This window comes from Myotis daubentonii, chromosome 2 (assembly GCF_963259705.1).
Source record: "Myotis daubentonii chromosome 2, mMyoDau2.1, whole genome shotgun sequence".
Classification (NCBI taxonomy): domain Eukaryota; kingdom Metazoa; phylum Chordata; class Mammalia; order Chiroptera; family Vespertilionidae; genus Myotis; species Myotis daubentonii.
The window spans coordinates 28,497,039-28,514,021 of NC_081841.1; the positions used below are offsets into that span (position 1 = coordinate 28,497,039).

Below are 16,983 nucleotides of genomic sequence, written 5' to 3' on the forward strand. Positions count from 1 at the left end.
AGAATAACCACACCTTGAGTTTTAATTCATTTTAATTTGGGGGGGACAATGATAAATTTTATCAATGGTTTCTATAATTTCAGACTTAAAAATTGATGGATGAGTTGCAAATGTATGAAAAATGGTTTGGGAAAACAACTTTTATTCAATAAGTTGTTTGTTTTGGTAGATCAAAAAGCACATATTTTTTTAAGGCAATGTTTATTTTATGTTTTGAGTGGCAGCAAAAATAATTGCATGTTTGAAATCTTTGAAATATGTTTTAATGCTTTTTAAATGACTTAAGAGCAAATGTGCCAAACTTACCACTGCTTAAGCGATTTTGTGGTTGGAAGTTAGCTTCACTTGCTAAGCCTTTGGAACTGTTTAATATGCTGTTTGATTATATCTTTTAAACTGAAGTCAGTGTCTGCACCCGGTGGGGTGTTTAGAACATTTAACACACCTACAGCAAGTTTTTGTAAAGAAGAGATATTGTAATTCTGTAAATGCTTGATTTGAACTCTAAAAAATGGATTTAAACATTTTTAATATAATAAAAATTATGCAAACATGGTCTTATAAGAGGATTTTATTGGTAAACTTAACTTATATGCCTGGTATATATGCTGAGAATTCATTTTTTTTTCCTTTTTTTTTTAATTAAATCTTTATTGTTCAGATTATTACATTTGTTCCTCTTTTTTTCCCCCCCATAACTCCCCTCCTCCCAGTTCCCGCCCCACCCTCCGCCCTCACTCCCCACCCACTGTCCTCATCCATAGGTGCACGATTTTTGTCCAGTCTCTTCCCACATCTCCCACCCCCCTTCCCCCCCCAAGAATAGTCAGTCCATTCCCTTTCTATGTCCCTGATTCTATTATAATCAACAGTTCATTCTGTTCATCAGATTATTTATTCACTTGATTCTTAGATTCACTTGTTGATAGATGCATATTTGTTGTTCATAATTTGTATCTTTACCTTTTTCTTCCTCTTCCTCTTCTTAAAGGATACCTTTCAGCATTTCATATAATCCTGGTTTGGTGGTGATGAACTCCTTTAGCTTTTCCTTATCTGTGAAGCTCTTTATCTGACCTTCAATTCTGAATGATAGCTTTGCTGGATAAAGTAATCTTGGTTGTAGGTTCTTGGTATTCATCACTTTGAATATTTTTTGCCACTCCCTTCTGGCCTGCAAAGTTTCTGTTGAGAAATCAGCTGACAGTCGTATGGGTATTCCCTTGTAGGTAACTGAGTTTCTTTCTCTTGCTGTTTTTAAGATTCTCTCTTTATCTTTTGCTCTTGGCATTTTAATGATGATGTGTCTTGGTGTGGTCCTCTTTGGATTCCTTTTGTTTGGGGTTCTCCGCGCTTCTTGGACCTGTAAGTCCATTTCTTTCACCAGGTGGGGGAAGTTTTCTGTCATTATTTCTTCAAATAGGTTTTCAATATCTTGCTCTCTCTCATCTTCTGGCACCCCTATAATTCTGATGTTGGTAAGCTTGAAGCTGTCCCAGAGGCTCCTTACACTATCCTCGCATTTTTGGATTCTTTTTTCATTTTGCTTTTCCGGTTGGATGTTTTTTGCTTCCTCGCATTTCAAATCATTGACTTGATTCTTGTGCTCCTCTGGTCTGCTGTCGGGAGTCTGTATAATATTCGTTATTTCAGTCCGTGTATGCTTAATTTCTAGTTGGTTCCCCAATATAAGATCGAGGGTCTTATTAGTTTTCTTGTAGATCTCATTAAGTTTATCGGCAGCTTCTAAACAGTTCTTGAGAGACCTTAAAAGTGTGGTTCTGAACTCTGTATCTTCCATTGACAATTTTGTCCTGTTTCTTTGTCTCCGCATTTTGTTATGCTTCCTTGGTGCACCCCCTAGTGGTCTTTGTTCGCAGTCTTATAGTTAAATCTTGATTGTTGTAGCTAATTCCAGGGAGGGTTTGACCTCCAGGCCAAGTGGCTATGAGAATCAGCTGTGTCAGCAGTGAGAGAACTTCTGTCCTCTAGGGAGGTGCTAATCTAGCCTTTGCCTGAGGCTATCTGGCAAATGCCTCTGTGCAGGACTTGGGCGGGGTGAGTCGCACAGGATCAACAGGGTGGGCCGGAGAGAGCAGTTATGGCGGCTCTCAGTCCTGTCCCCAGGGGCTCTGCCTCTCTGAGTCCCAGCACCCACTGCAAAGCTCAGAGAGAAAGCTGTACTCGCTCTGACCGAAGCCAGACAGTCCCGCTTCTCCCGTTTGAGTCTGAGTCCCTAAAGACTCGCCTGTATCTGGAGCTCAGAGTCTGCGACTCCCTCCTGATTGAAAACGCCAACCGCACCCTCCGCCGGCAGCCCGCTCTGCGCACTACGCACCTCAGAACTTGACCTCAGCACCGCGCCTCCTCTGAGTGTCCGTGTGCGTTTCTCTTTCCTCCTAGTTGTAGGACTTCCACTCAGCCAGCGTTCCTGCGGTTCTGGGTGATGTCCCTTCCGTTTTTTGGTTTCACTTTTGAAGTAGTTGTTCAAAGCAGCAAACTCCGGCGTTAACCTATGCCGCCATCTTGGTTCTCCGATTTATTGAATTTCGAGAATTCATTTTCAAAAAAGACTATCTTGCCCTGACCCGTTTGGCCCAGTGGCTAGAGCGTCAGCCCGTGGACTTCAGGGTCCCAGGTTCGATTCCGGTCAAGAGCATGTACCTGGGTTGCGGGCACATCCCCAGTAGGGAGTGTGCAGGAGGCAGCTGATCGATGTTTATTTCTCATTGATGTTTCTAACTCTCTATCCCTCTCCCTTCCTCTCTAAAAAATCAATAAAATATATTTAAAAATAGAAAAGAAAAGGAGATAGTCTTTTTTAAATATATATTTTATTGATTTTTTACAGAGAGGAAGGGAGAGGGATAGAGAGTTAGAAATATCGATGAGAGAGAAACATTGATCAGTTGCCTGCTGAACACTCCCTACTGGGGATGTGCCCGCAACCAAGGTACATGCCCTTGACCGGAATTGAACCTGGGACCCTTCAGTCAGCAGGCTGATGCTCTAGCTACTGAGCCAAACCAGTTAGGGCATCTATCTTCTTTTCTAACTTAATAATATTTTCAATTTAATGAGACAATGTATTTAAAATGATTTAGATAAGTCTATAAAGTTCAGATTCAAGATTACTCCCCAGTATTTCTTATTAAATGTATATTTTAAGTTACTGGGAATTCATGGAATTATAGAGTTTTTTGTACACATATTTACTGGTACTACCTAGTAATTCACAGTTTCCTGTACACTCAGTATATGGCAGGCACTGTTCTAAGTGCTTTATATGTATGAACTAGTTAACCCACACAGCATACCTATGAGCTAGACATGATCATTATCATTTTACAGATGAGTTGATGGAAGCAGAGACCCACAAAGGGATTTAAGGTCACACATACAGCTGACATTAGAGGCTGGTTAGTTACTCTTGGCTCCAGCATCTGTACTTTTAACCACTGTGACAGACTACTATGTGCCAGGCACTTTGGTAAAATGCAGCCTTTGTGCCATAATTCCAAGAAAAGGAAACACATCGGCTTTTAGGGGGTAAAAACAGGTCCCCAGAGGTCATTTAGCCATCCTGCCCATGGTCATGCTCTCCAGCAGTCTGCAGGCTGCCACGGACAAGGGGGGAAATAGCAATGCTGTGGAATCTCTATAATGAGCTGTTCAGGGACTGAAACAGTGCCTCCTTATAGGTTAAATAGGGTATATTAGACTTTTATTATATTTACTGCTGCGTCTTAGGATCTGGGATTTGGTCATATTATTTCCAGATCCTTATATAATGAACTGTGTTACTGTAGGATTCTACAATTGTAGCTATAAATATAAAACACAAACGCACAAAGGCATCCACCCATGTATAAAATTACTAGGGAAATGGGATGGATAAAAAAATGAATTGTTAGATTTAGGGCATAATTACTGGGGGCTCTGGTCTGGTTAGATCTTGAGAGCAGTTTGGAAAGATTTCAGGGGCATCGTGAAAGTCAAGAACAGATTTGTGTGGGTCAAATGATATAGACAGATTTCAGATGGTGCAATGACAAGGGTAAATTGTTTCATAGAAAAAGGGTGCCTGTGTGCTTAGTGCTTCTAAAATTTGTTGACAGAATAAATGTTGAGGCTAAAAATCTGAGAGCTGTATCAGAGATGCTGTCATAGATATTGTCACCCCAAGTTTCTGAAGGCAGAAATATTGACTTACTTGTAGCCATTGTATCTTGCATGTAATAGTCAATATCACTTGTTGAATTTATTTATAGGTGCAAATATGTTATGTAAGCAAAGGAAAGAATATGTCAGGAAGTTGAATAAAGCTGCATGCGATAGGCAATGTTTGAGGATGACTAGGAGTATTGTAGGTTAAAAATGTTGGCGCTTGTAACTCTCAGACTTGTCTGTACTGAACCTACAGCAATTCATCAATTACAGTTCAGATTTTCCTATCCCAGCACTGGTCCCCACAGTGGTTTCTGCTGGTGAGTCTTTGCTCTCCTAAGCCACGACTCTCTTCTCCCACTGCTGCAACCTTAGGGGTAGCGGTTTGTCCTGGCTCCTTCTCTGTCTTATGGACCCAAGAAGAGGTGTTGATTTTCCAGTCTCTTCAGCTTTTTACTCGTCAAGATGGAGTGGCCACTTCCAAATCTTCTTACATGTGGAACCAGAAGTGGAAAGTTTTGTGTGTGTGTGTGTGTGTTTTTAAAAAAAACCCAAGAATGAATGCTTTAAAATTTGTCTAAAATCTCCATTAGTAGATTTAAAAATATATGAAGAAACCTATAGAGGTCTGTAGTCTATAACCAGTGTGTACCAATGTCAATTTCTTGGTTTTGATAATGTACTACAGTTAATGTAAGATGTCTCCACGCAGGACCTTGATGAGCAGTGCACTCTGTATTATGTTTTGCAACCTATTAATCTGTAACTATTTATAATAAAGGTTTTTTTTTTAAAGTAAAATAATCTAGAAAAAAAATTTGTAACCCAAGAGGAATAAAAAAAAATCAAAGCTTAGGTACATAAAATGCCAATCAACAAAACATTATAGTAGAAAAGTGGACAAAAACTGAGTAGGCATTTTGTATAACATAGACACTAAAGTTACGAAAAGTTGTTCAAACTCAATTGTGGTCAAGAAACAACAAATAGAAGGCATTGATTTCTATTTATCAGCCTGGCAATGATTAACAATGGACATAATAATACCAAATGTTGCCAAGTGTGTGGGTAATTAGGCACTCCATGTACTTCTAGTAGAAACGTAATTTGGCAAAATGTAGTAGAAAGCCAATTTGATAACACACAAAGTCAACAAAAGTTGCAATTTCATATATAAGAACTTATGTTAGGAAATAAGGATGTGCACAAATATATCTCTAACAGTGTAAATCAGGCCTAGCCAGTTTTATTCAATGGATAGAGCGTTGGCCTGCAGACTGAAGGGTCCTGGGTTTGATTCCGGTCAAGGGCACATGCCTCCGTTGCAGGCTCCTCCCCAGCCTGGCCCCTGGTCGGGTGCGTGCAGGAGGCATCCAATTAATGTGTTTCTCTCACATTGATAATTCTGTCTTTCCCTCTCTCTTCCACCCCCTAAAAATCAATGGAAAAATATCCCCAGATGAGGATTAAAAAAAAAATCTGAAAAAAGAATGAAAATCAAGCATTATTTATTAGAAACTTTAAGAAACAATAATAGAAAAATGATTAGATAAACACATGAGGATATCATTGTAGAATTATATTAAATATCAAGGGAAAATGATATGAAGTATAAAAAATCAAAGTAAAAATAATATGAAAGAATATGTACAGTGTGATGCCAATTATATTTCCAAAGGTTATACATAGAGAGAAAAACATGGAAATATCAAAATAGCAATAATTGGATAACTCAGGGTAGTGGGATCACGTATGATTTATTTTCTTCTTTGTGACTATTTAAGTATTCTGTTTTAAATGTATTATTTTTATAACCAAAGCAATAAATTAACCAGATTTTATAAAATCTGTCAACAAGTTTATTAAACTCCCAGTATTCTAAATGGTGCAGGAAGAATACTCTTACACTTTTAAAGCTTGTAATCTATAGTATAAGCTATCATAAAAATGGTAGGCACACCTACCCATGCATATAATCAAGCAAAGCTGCATATGAGAGCTCAGAGGAAGCCTGTGTGAAGAAAAGAATGTGAACTTGGCAGTCAGACAGAACTGGCCTTAAATCTTACCTTTGCTGATTTTTTAAAAGGTTTTGTTTTTTCATCTAAAAATGGGGATAATATTACCTACAACATCTGAGTTATAATGAGAATTAAATGGGATAAGATACATAAATGGCTAGTATACATAATATATTCAGTAATTGTTAGTTTCCTTCACCAAAGAGAGTTGGGGTAATAAAAGAAGTATGTCTTGGAAAGTTTGGAAACAGAATAAATACTCAAAACTTATTACTTCCCAATGCATTTATGACATTTTACCATCACTGATGCTTTTGGGGTTCTTAATTCTGTTGTATCTGTATAGTATACAGCAGAAATACTATATAATAATTGCAGTTGCTCATCTTTCCCAACTTCATGATAAATGATGTCAAGTTGGTAGTTTGGATTTATTTATTGTGGAAGTATTTATATCACAGAAATTAATAAATGAAAGTTAGGGTGTTTTTCTGGGAGAATCTATTATAAATTTTTTAAAATTGATTTTAGAGAGGGAGGAAGGGAGAGAAGAGGCAGAGAGAAATACTGATATGAGAGAGAGAGACATTGATCAGTTGCCTCCCATATGTGCCCTGACCTGGGATTGAACCCCAAACCTAGTATGTGCCCTGGCTGACCAGGAATCCAACCCTAATCTTTTGGTACATTGGACAACACTGCAACCAACTGAGCCACATCAGTCAGGGTGGGAGAATCCACTTTTAAACATTACCAGAACACACTGCTCTCAAAAACAGAGTGCCTTACCATGCATAGACTCATGGGAGAGAATCTGGTTTGTAGGGTTTTGCCGGGGTCCAACCCCAGCGGGTCCAGGGGTCCCCAAAGGTGTGGACGGAGTCGGCGAAGAAGGAAGGGCACGGAGACAGCGTTCAGTTGATCATCATAGCCGGGTTCTCTTGTCAGGGTCTGGTCAGGATCTCTAGCGAAGTTCTGGTTAGGATCTCCAGCCAGGTTCAGTGGCCAGGTTCCAGTCACGTTCTCCTGCCAATCTCTGTAGTCAGGTTCAGTCCAGGATCCCTTGCCATGTTCTCCCGCTAGGCTCTGTCTCTAGGCTCCAAGGCCAGTCCCTCTCCAGGATCCTCCGGCATGCTCTCTCCAGCGAAGTTCTTCTGTCTCTAGGCTCCGTGTAGGTTCTGTCTTCTTGATTCTGTTCTAAGTTCTGTCTCTCTTGGTCCTGTCTTCCAAGCCCTGTGTTCTAAGTTCTGTGTCTTTCTGTCTTCTGAATTCTGTCTCATGAGTTCTGTGTTCTAAGTTCTGAGTGTTTCTGTCTTGTTACAACTGTATTTATACCAGTTGATTCAATCCTATCAATCTCTATTACAAAGGTTAGGGCGTTTCTTATCTCCATTCCAGGGAGTAAAGATTATGTAGTTTAAGCATGATTGTTTGTAGTTAAAGGGATTAATTACCCGCCTGGCACTTAGTTGAGGGGTTTTATTCCCTCCCTAACTTCAGGGGAAAATCCCTACCTGGGGATTCAACCTTTCTCGGAGAGGTGACCTTGGTTAAAACACAGAGCCAAGAAGGTGAGCAAACATATTAAGAACCATATGCCATATATGCCAGGTCCCTTGAAACAGCAAGGATGGACCGGCTCCCGGCAGGGTTTCATGGCCAGGTAGGCAGAAAACGTGGCTAACTAGGGGTATCTCTATGGTACAGCAGGGCTTGAGCCACTTTGTAAGGCTAAGAGGAGAGGCTTTAGTCCCCAAGGAAAGGGGACCAGGAAGAACAGAATGGGGAAGGGGGAATCAAAGTGACAATCCATTCCTGGGACTTGACATGTGTGGGCAAAGAGAGCTCCACCCAAGGTGGCATAGGGGATGCCAGTGGTTGTCCCTGGGCCACCAGTTCCTGGAATTTAGGGTTAGCAAACAGACATGGGACTCCCATTGGTTAGCATCAGAGTACATGGGAGAATGACTGGTATTAAGCCCCCTTCTGTATGCATGTATGTATGTACTTATGTACATATGTGTGTACATATGGATGAATGTATACACAAGTATGTGTATTGTAGGAGGAAAGGAGTTGAAGCTATTTAAATACTTACTACATCTTGCCTTAATTCCTGGAGGAACGGAAGTCTGAGTCTTTTTATCTAATGTGGGAGCAAAGATCCTTTGACTTAGCTGTGTGGTGTGAGAATGAAGATGAGCAGACTTAGCTCTGAGCTTCTAGTGGAGGCAGGAAGTGAGGAACTAAAGTAAGCAATGAAACTTAGCAGCGGCAGCCCATGGATTGAATCAGTTCACATATTTGACTACCACAGTAAATTCTCCTATGCCACCAATATCAGGACTTTTTCTTGCGAGCGACCTGTGTTTTTTGTTTCCAGATTGAATAGGGCTTTCTCTCCCTTCTTGACTACTAGGGCCTGATAAATGCAGATATGTATCAGTAAAGAATCCCTCCATGATTCATTTCCTCTCTACCCCATGGGATAAATCACATAGGTTAATAAGGGCTGATAGGTTAGGTTCTGCATTTCTGTAAAAACAAGGATAGCACTGAACAGTGAGGACCAGGTGAGGGCATTGGTTTTCCTACAGGCTTTGGACTGAGATGGATGTGAATTTGAGTTCCAGTTCTACTAGTATATTTAGCTGAGTGGCAGCACTTATCCTCTCTAAGCCTTGGGTTTCTTGTCTATAAAATGGGGCTAATAATAGCACCTTATCCATTAAGTATTGCCATGCAAATGAAACACCTAACATAGTGAATGGCATATAGAAAGCACTCAAAAATTTAAAATCAATTGCTTTAATCTTATGTAGTGATTTCACTTTCCAACATGCCACAAATTGCGTGTGTGTGTGTGTGTGTGTGTGTGTGTGTGAATAGATATGTATTATGACTAGAAATGGGCAACAATCTTTGTGGATGTAATAGCAGAATAGTTAATGCCAATATGACAATTCTGTTGTCTGGTTTCCTTCACACGAAACAGTGACTGACCTGTATCCATCCTGCTGCTGTATGAGGAGTTTTCTCCTTTTATTCCCCCTTTCTCTCTCTCTTTTTTTAAACAATATATTTTTTATTGATTTCATAAAGGAAGGGAGAGGGAGGAAGAGATAGAAACATCAATGATGAGAGAGAATCATTGAACCACGGCCACTTGCATGCCCCCTACTGGGGACAGATGCCAAAACCCAGGCAGGTGCCCTGACTGGGAATAGAACTGTGACCTCCTGGTTCATTGGCGAATACTCAACCACTGAACCACACTGGCCAAGCAGTTTTGTCGTTTTTATTATTGAACTAGAGGCCCAGTGCACAAAATTCATGCATGGTGGGGCGTCCCCTCAGCCCAGCCTGCACCCTCTCGCAATCTGGGACCTTTTGGAGGATGTCCGACTGCTGGTTCAGGCCTGATCCTGCAGACGGGCCTGAACTGGCAGTTGGATATCCCTCTCGCAATCCAGGACCACTGGCTTCTAACTGCTCTGTTTGCCTGCCTGATTGCCCCTAAAACTAGAGCTTCTTCTTTCTTAATTTTTAATAATTATATTTCTTCTGTATTTTTTTATTTTAAAAGTCAAGCTTCTTGAGAACATGAGGCATTTAACATCATTCCATATTCCTTACAGAGAGCTAAGCATGGTAAACATAGCAAATACTTAACACTTACAGGCGTCTATACAAACACTTTCCAACCAGGAATGTCTTAATAGGCAGCCTCCAAAAACTTGAACTGGAAAACCTAAAAGTAGAGTGCTCAGAATTCAGGCATCAGGTGCTATTAGCAGGATTTCTATCCCAATTAAACTCTAATTCTTAGCTCTCAACAGTCTGGACAAACTGCCCTTCACTGTCTCCAAAGTTTGTTATTCGTCACTATCCCATTTTCCTTTTTTTGAGTTCAATGTTTTATATCCACATCAGTATCAACGTACCATACAAAACCCACCTGCCAGCCTAGCTGAGCAGGCAGGAAGGGGGTCCATGGCAGCATAGAAAACCGCGGTTCTTGTCCCAAAAGAGGAGAAAATGGGTTTACAGTCAAGGAAACAAAATCAGAACCCAACATTATCAAGGAGAAGCCTAGAAACTGCATCAAGGGGAGGTGCTGTGGGCAGCGGTGCCTCTGGGCTGGCCCAGCAGTACCTGCAGCAGCCTCGGTTCCTGGGAAGCCTGGGTCAGAGAGGGCCCAGCTCTTGGGGTTATTTTTAATAATTTTGTTTTGGGGGTAGGAGGGCTTCTGGGTAGCAGCTCCATGTGGGAGTAACCAGTGTGGGTTTCACTTCAGGGTTTGGAGGGAAAGTTGGGTCTGTGGGGCGAGACCCACCCGGGCCCAGGCCCAAGTGTAACAGGTGAGGTTCTTGAAAGTGGCCCAGCAAAGTTCCTTCCTGCCTTCTTCCTGCCCTGACCCCAGGCCTATCACTTAAAAATCAGGGCACCGGGCTGGGGCTGAGCACCCCAGGAGCCTTTGTAAACATGGCAGGTCCAGGCAGGGGGAGCTTGGGGGAACTGTAGGAACTGGTGGGGGCAGCCAGAACCAGGGGAGGGCAGTGCCCATGGGGAAAGGGGGCATGGGGTGGAGGAGGTATGCTCCTCTAACAGAGACATAGAGGTACAGAGACTAAGAGAGACAGAGAGGACAGAGATGGGGATAGAAAGAGTGACAGGAAGAGAGAGACTCAGAGAAAGCAAGAGAGAGACTGAGACAGAGAAAGATCCATAAAGAAGAGAGACAGACAGAAAGAAAGATGGAGTCCTGCTCTGTATGAGTCAGCGGGTTGTGGGAGGGGGGCCCGGGGCTGGCACGGGATGTGCCAGTGTGACAATAAGTACATCGTTGTGCTGCAGGAGGGAGGTGTGCTGGTAATGCAGCACCAGCTCCTTTGGAGACCCATTCAGGTTGTAGGGCTCCACAAAACCCAAGCCAGTGGCTGGGCGGTAGATGACACAGTGCTGGGTATCGCCGTCCACCACCACAGAGCAGGCATAGCAGCCCTGCTGGCTGCTCTCACGGACGAGGAAGGTACCATGCCACTTGCCGGTCAGCATTTCCTCAGCCTGCGTGCAGTTGATCTTGCCCACATACCAGGTTCCTTCCTCAAGATAGGGGAGGTCATCCTCATCCTCCATCAGTGCGTACTGGCCTTCAGTCTCATTTTTGATTCCCAACCACTTGATTTTCTCCTGCCAGGTGCCTTTCTGGGTGAGCCATACCAGGTACTGGTCTCGGATCTTGTGCAGATGCATGAGGTCTGGCTTCAGGCTGTTCAAGTGCTGATCGACCTCACGGTTGTCCAAGGCCTGTGTCCGCAGCTCCTGTTCCAGCTTTGTGCAGCTCTCGGGGATCCTCTGCATCTCTTTGTCATTGCCCTCACACCAAGTGCTCCAGATACCCCTGGCTGGCCTTCTCTTGAGCCTGGCCCTGCTCTTCGAAGATCTTGATGGTTTCATTGAAGGCTTGGATTGTGGTGCGCTTCACCTGCAGTTCCTGGGAGGAGCGTGTGTACTCCTCGTAGAGCTGGTCCTACTGGGGCTCTTGTCCTGCGCTTCAAACCAAGGTAATAAACAAAACCTTTACTTCTGATCTTCCTGGCTGCAAGGGAACAGCAAACCTCAATAGAAATAACTTCCCGCCAGAAGTCACGTCCAAATACTGCGAGACTGAGGACTATAGGGCTGACTATGCACGTGCCCAATAACAGGCTCACGTTCTAGCGCTAGGTGCCCAGGCGTCCTCCACAATCCCACAATCCTCTGGTCACCCAGGCGTCCCCCACAATCCCACAATCCTCTGGTCGCCCAGGTGTCCTCCACAATCCCACAATCCTCTAGGCGCCCAGGCGTCCTCCACAATCCCACAATCCTCTGGTCACCCAGGCCTCTTCCTCAATCCCACAATCCTGTAGGTGCCCAGGTGTCCTCCTCAATCCCACAATCCTCTGATCGAATGCTCCCGGTTTTTCTAGCTCCTCCTTCAGTGGTGTTTCCTTCAGTCGGGTCCAGGACCTCTAGTTGGAGAGGATTTTTCTGCTCTCTGAGGTTGATAGCTGTTTCCTATTTGGAATCAGTGAAGTTTCTGGAGAACTGCTGCTGCCACGGACATGTCGGTCCCAAGCGCACTCATGAGACAACCGCCCATTCCGGCCACAGCTGGCGCCGTCCTGGTTCGCAATGAGAAAGGTACTGTGCTGGGCCGGTTTCCAATCGGATCTTCCTCCTCCTTCCTCAGCGCACTCCACACCTCCTCCAGCCGACCACCCCAACCCCGCAGACCCTTAAGTCCTTCTCCTCTATTTCTTCCACTTTCCCCATCAAACTCGCACCCTATTGGGTTGCCTAGGGGCGCCCCTAACCGCTCCCTGAGGGGCGGGGCCAGCCTGGGCGAGGGGCCGTGGTGTTCTGGTCATTATGGTCACTTGCTTTTCATAAATATAACAGATAGCATTGGATTGTATGACCATGCCACGTTTTATCTATTCACCTGTGGATAGACATTTGGGGTACAACCACTTTAGAGCTACAGTGGGGCCTTGACTTACGAGTGCCCCAACTAACGAGTTTTTCGAGATACGAGCCGTCTCTTGGCCGACTATTTTGCTTTGAGTTGCGAGCTAAAATTTGGGTTATGAGCCAGCTTCAGATGCCCCACTGCTAGTTGGTGCAGCGAATGTCACAGTGAACGCCACAACATCAGCCCAGCATCACGTGTCTCACTCGTTCACTTTATGATTTGACATATGAGTAATTTGAGTTACGAGCTCCGTCACGGAACGAATTAAACTCGTAAGTCAAGGCCCCACTGTATTATGAATAAATTTCTATGAACATTCCTGTACGAGTCTTTTTGTGGATATAGGTTTTCATTTTGATTGGGTAAATACGTAGAAATGCAATTGTGGGGTCATTGTGTAGGTTACGTTTAACTTTAAAAGGAAGTTTGGTTAGCATTCCCACAAGCAATTTATTATATTTTTGACTGCCTAACATCTTCACCAAACCTTTGGCAATATCTATCTTTTCACTTTTACTCATTCATCTGGGTGTGTAGTTAATCTCATTGTGGTTTAATTTGCGTTTTCTCTGTTGACTAATGATGTTGAGCATTTTGTCAGATTTCGGTCCCCTGCACTGAATTCTATGTCCTTAATCAGACAGGAAGGACAGTAACTTAAAATCAAGCACATTAACAGTGTCAGGTACCTCCTACAAACAGTTTGCATATTGATTTACCTTTATTCTCACCCCTATTAAAGTATTGTTGTATGTACATCTTTAGGACTTACGTTACTTTCTATCTCATGCATGATTTTTTTAAAAATTATTATTCAGCTGGATTTAGTTCAAAGTAACTGCTCTCTTGGCAAAATCCTCTTGATTATTTATATGATAATCATGAAGTGAAGCCTTTCAGATTACTTAATGCCTTGTATTTGGAGGTGTGCCTTTCTTCAAGAGTACTCAAAGCCTTTTGACGTTAATATTCACAACATCTTTGTGTAGTGAGTGGGGAACATGGGGAGAAGAAACAAATTCCAGAAGGTGACTGAGCCTAAATCTCAGAGGAAACTGGTGAAATTCAGATAAGTTGAATCACAGTCACCAGACCTACAGCAACCTAGCAAACCAAGGTATCTCTCCTCATGGGGTCTGACTGATAAAGATTTCAGATAAAGCCGAGTCATTTCATCTACTGATATAAAGTTAATATAGTTTCTCCCAAAATCTTTCAGAACTAGAAAGTTATCATGAGCCGTGCCATGGAGGGTCTCTGTGGATTTATGAACTGATTGTTACAAAGAAAAAGAGTCATTCTGCCCCCCGGAAAAAGATGTGTGAGAATGCAGTAATACAGGGAACAAAAAGTTTCAAAGAACAATGCACAAAAACCTCCTATCCTCTCATACACACATAACTATTTTCAAGTGAGAAGATTCTGTGTTTTGTGAAAAACAACAAAGATAAGTATCGGACCTCTAGCAATACAGGCATAAAACACACAGTGTTCCAGGTTGGCTTTTCCTATATACGAACATATTGCATATTTAAAGAGTCACTCTGAAGTAATATGTCTGATGTTTAACAAACATGCCAGAATTCAAGCACCCAAATGGGTGATTTTCCCCCCTCAATGTAGGCATCTTGGGATGTTTATACATTTCAATATCACTTTGTCACTGATAAAAACATTTTTGGAATTGCTATTCTGGAATTGCCTTCAAAGTCTTAGGAACATTCTTTTGAATATCTTCAGGCTTCTGTGGCTCCATAAAAAAAAGGGCGGGGGGAGTGTATTTGCTTCAGATATCCTCTCACCATTTTATTGCTTTAAGTCTTAGGCTTCTTATCCTGGGTTTCTTCTTATGGAGTCTCTTCTTACTCCATATACTCACTCTATTCTGATCCTCCTAGTTTTTGAGTTCATTCTGTAATCTTCCATTTGCAACTCATTTTATAATTCAGACATGACAATTAGCTCCACAATTTTAGCTGTAATCTAAGGTGCTATATAAGCAGCTCAGGCAGACACCCTCTTGGTCCAGCTTGACCCTGGGAACCATGATCCTGTCCAACCCCTAGATAAATGACTACACACCCAGCACACTCATCCATCATCCCCGTGAGCAGTGGCTAACGACTCGGTGGCAGTGATTCTCACCTTCTAAGAGCAAAATTAATTTGTTCAAACAGCCTGAAGTCATTTACCCATGACTGACATGCAGGCTCAAGCTGTGTAAGGAAAACGAAGGATGAAAAAATAGCCTTAAAGTAACGAGACTGGATTTCTTCCATAGCACTGAACCCTGCATCAAATTGCTCATCATGGACCAGGGAAGGATGCTTTCACGTGCAGCAGATTCACATCTTGCTCCCCCTCCATTTGGGTCAGCTGAGCTCTGCCCTACGTGGTCCATCAGTCTGGGACTGTCTCCTGATAGGGGAATATGAGACAGTGACCCACACACTCAGACGTTTGGGGCACTGGCAGTAGAATTGGCATAAATGCACTGCTTGCCATAGATGGTTGAAGGGGAAAATAATTTAGATTTATTTTGTAAAGGTAGATTTTTCTTGGCTTTGTTTTAAATGTCCGTATTGGGGGAAGGGTACTTAGAGTCCTATATACCTCCAGCAACTTTGAAATATTTACATTGTATAAGGAAAAGTAATAAATAGAAGAAAAAGTAGGCTTACAGTTGCAATACAAAGAAATAATACAATAATCAATAAATAATAGCACAAGAATGAACTGTTTCCTGTATTCACAACTGTAAACCTACTTTTGCCAACCCCTGTATAGGCAATAAAAACACCAATAATAAAAAGATACTAGTATTTTCTTTTGGATAGTACATTTTTATAGTGGCATTTATCAATTTATATTTCTAATTGCATTGTGTCTGAATTAATGTAAACATCAGTTGTATTTTACAACTGGGGGAAAGCAGATTATCCCAAATATAGAAATGTGGCAGCAGAGTGTGTCTGTGTGTTGCTTTGATCCTTTAGGAGTTCCCCTGGGGGAAGCTGATAACCCAGCAGTGGAGGGCAGGGAGAGGCAGAAGAAAGAGGCAGACTACTCCTGATGGGTAGGTGGCAGTTTTTGTGTGTGTTTGTTTTGTGCATTTTTAAAAATATATTTTTAGCCCTAACCGGTTTGGCTCAGTGGATAGAGCGTCGGCCTGTGGACTGAAAGGTCCCAGGTTCAATTCCGGTCAAGGGCATGTACCTTGGTTGCGGGCACATCCCCAGTAGGAGGTGTGCAGGAGGCAGCTGATCAATGTTTCTCTCTCATTGATGTTTCTAACTCTCTATCTGTCTCCCTTCCTCTCTGTAAAAAAAATCAATAAAGTATATTTAAAAATATATATATATTTTTTATTGATTTCAGAGAGGAAGGGAGAGGAGAGGGGGATAGAAACATCAATGATAAGAGAGAATCATTGATCGACTGCCTCCTGCACACCCCACAATGGGGATAGAGCCCGCAAACCAGGCATCTAACCTACTGGGAATCCAACCACGACCTCCTAGTTCATGGGTTGAGGCTTAACCACTGAGCAACACTGGCCATTAGGTGGCAGTTTTAATAAGCAAGGGAACTTGTGTTGGGTGCCTGCGAATACGAGTTGGAATCTTAAAAGTTTATAGAGAGGCCTTAACTGGGTTCAGTCACGTACACTGTCCATATCAACAACACTACTCTGTCAAGATTGCTTCCTTGAAATGTCTCTGGATATAAACACGGAGGGCGGCAGGTGCATCCCAAAGACAGGGGAGGGAGTCAGGAGCCTCCTACTGTCTGGGCCAGTTCTCCCTTCAGCTGGAGGTCACATCTTCTTGATGTCCTCCTCCAACACGGTGATCATTGCTCATGCTCAGAGATGACCTGTTTGCGGAATTCTTAGAGAGCGTTCATACGTGTTGTAAGTCAAAATCCAGTGTGTGATTCACAGTATTTCTGATGGTAGATTCCCCTGAAGATCCTGACCTGAAACCAAGAAGAAACCACCTACTTAACAAGAACTAAAGGTTGGTACCAGGATTTAGACTGACGCATGAGCGAATCAGGTAGTTCAAGTGTGCATGGGCAGGAGGCAACCATCAGAATTAATGGGAGGGCAGGGCGCCCAGGCGCCTGCATCAGCAAGGCTGCACCAGACCTTCATGGAGAGGGGAGAACAGTTCAGGCAGGAAGGTAGATTGCATTTTGTTCTCTCCATACACTTAGCACAGGGTTCGCGCCATGCAGGGGAGAGGATGGAAAGGGCACTCTATCAGAGCACCA

The 16,983-nt window shown here is 42.7% G+C and overlaps 1 pseudogene; it reads right to left on the reverse strand.

The window, feature by feature from the left end:
• Window positions 1-10,583: 10,583 nt before the first annotated feature.
• Window positions 10,584-13,501, reverse strand: LOC132226501 (phosphatidylinositol 3-kinase regulatory subunit beta-like; annotated as a pseudogene).
• Between the last annotated feature and the right edge of the window lie 3,482 nt (window positions 13,502-16,983).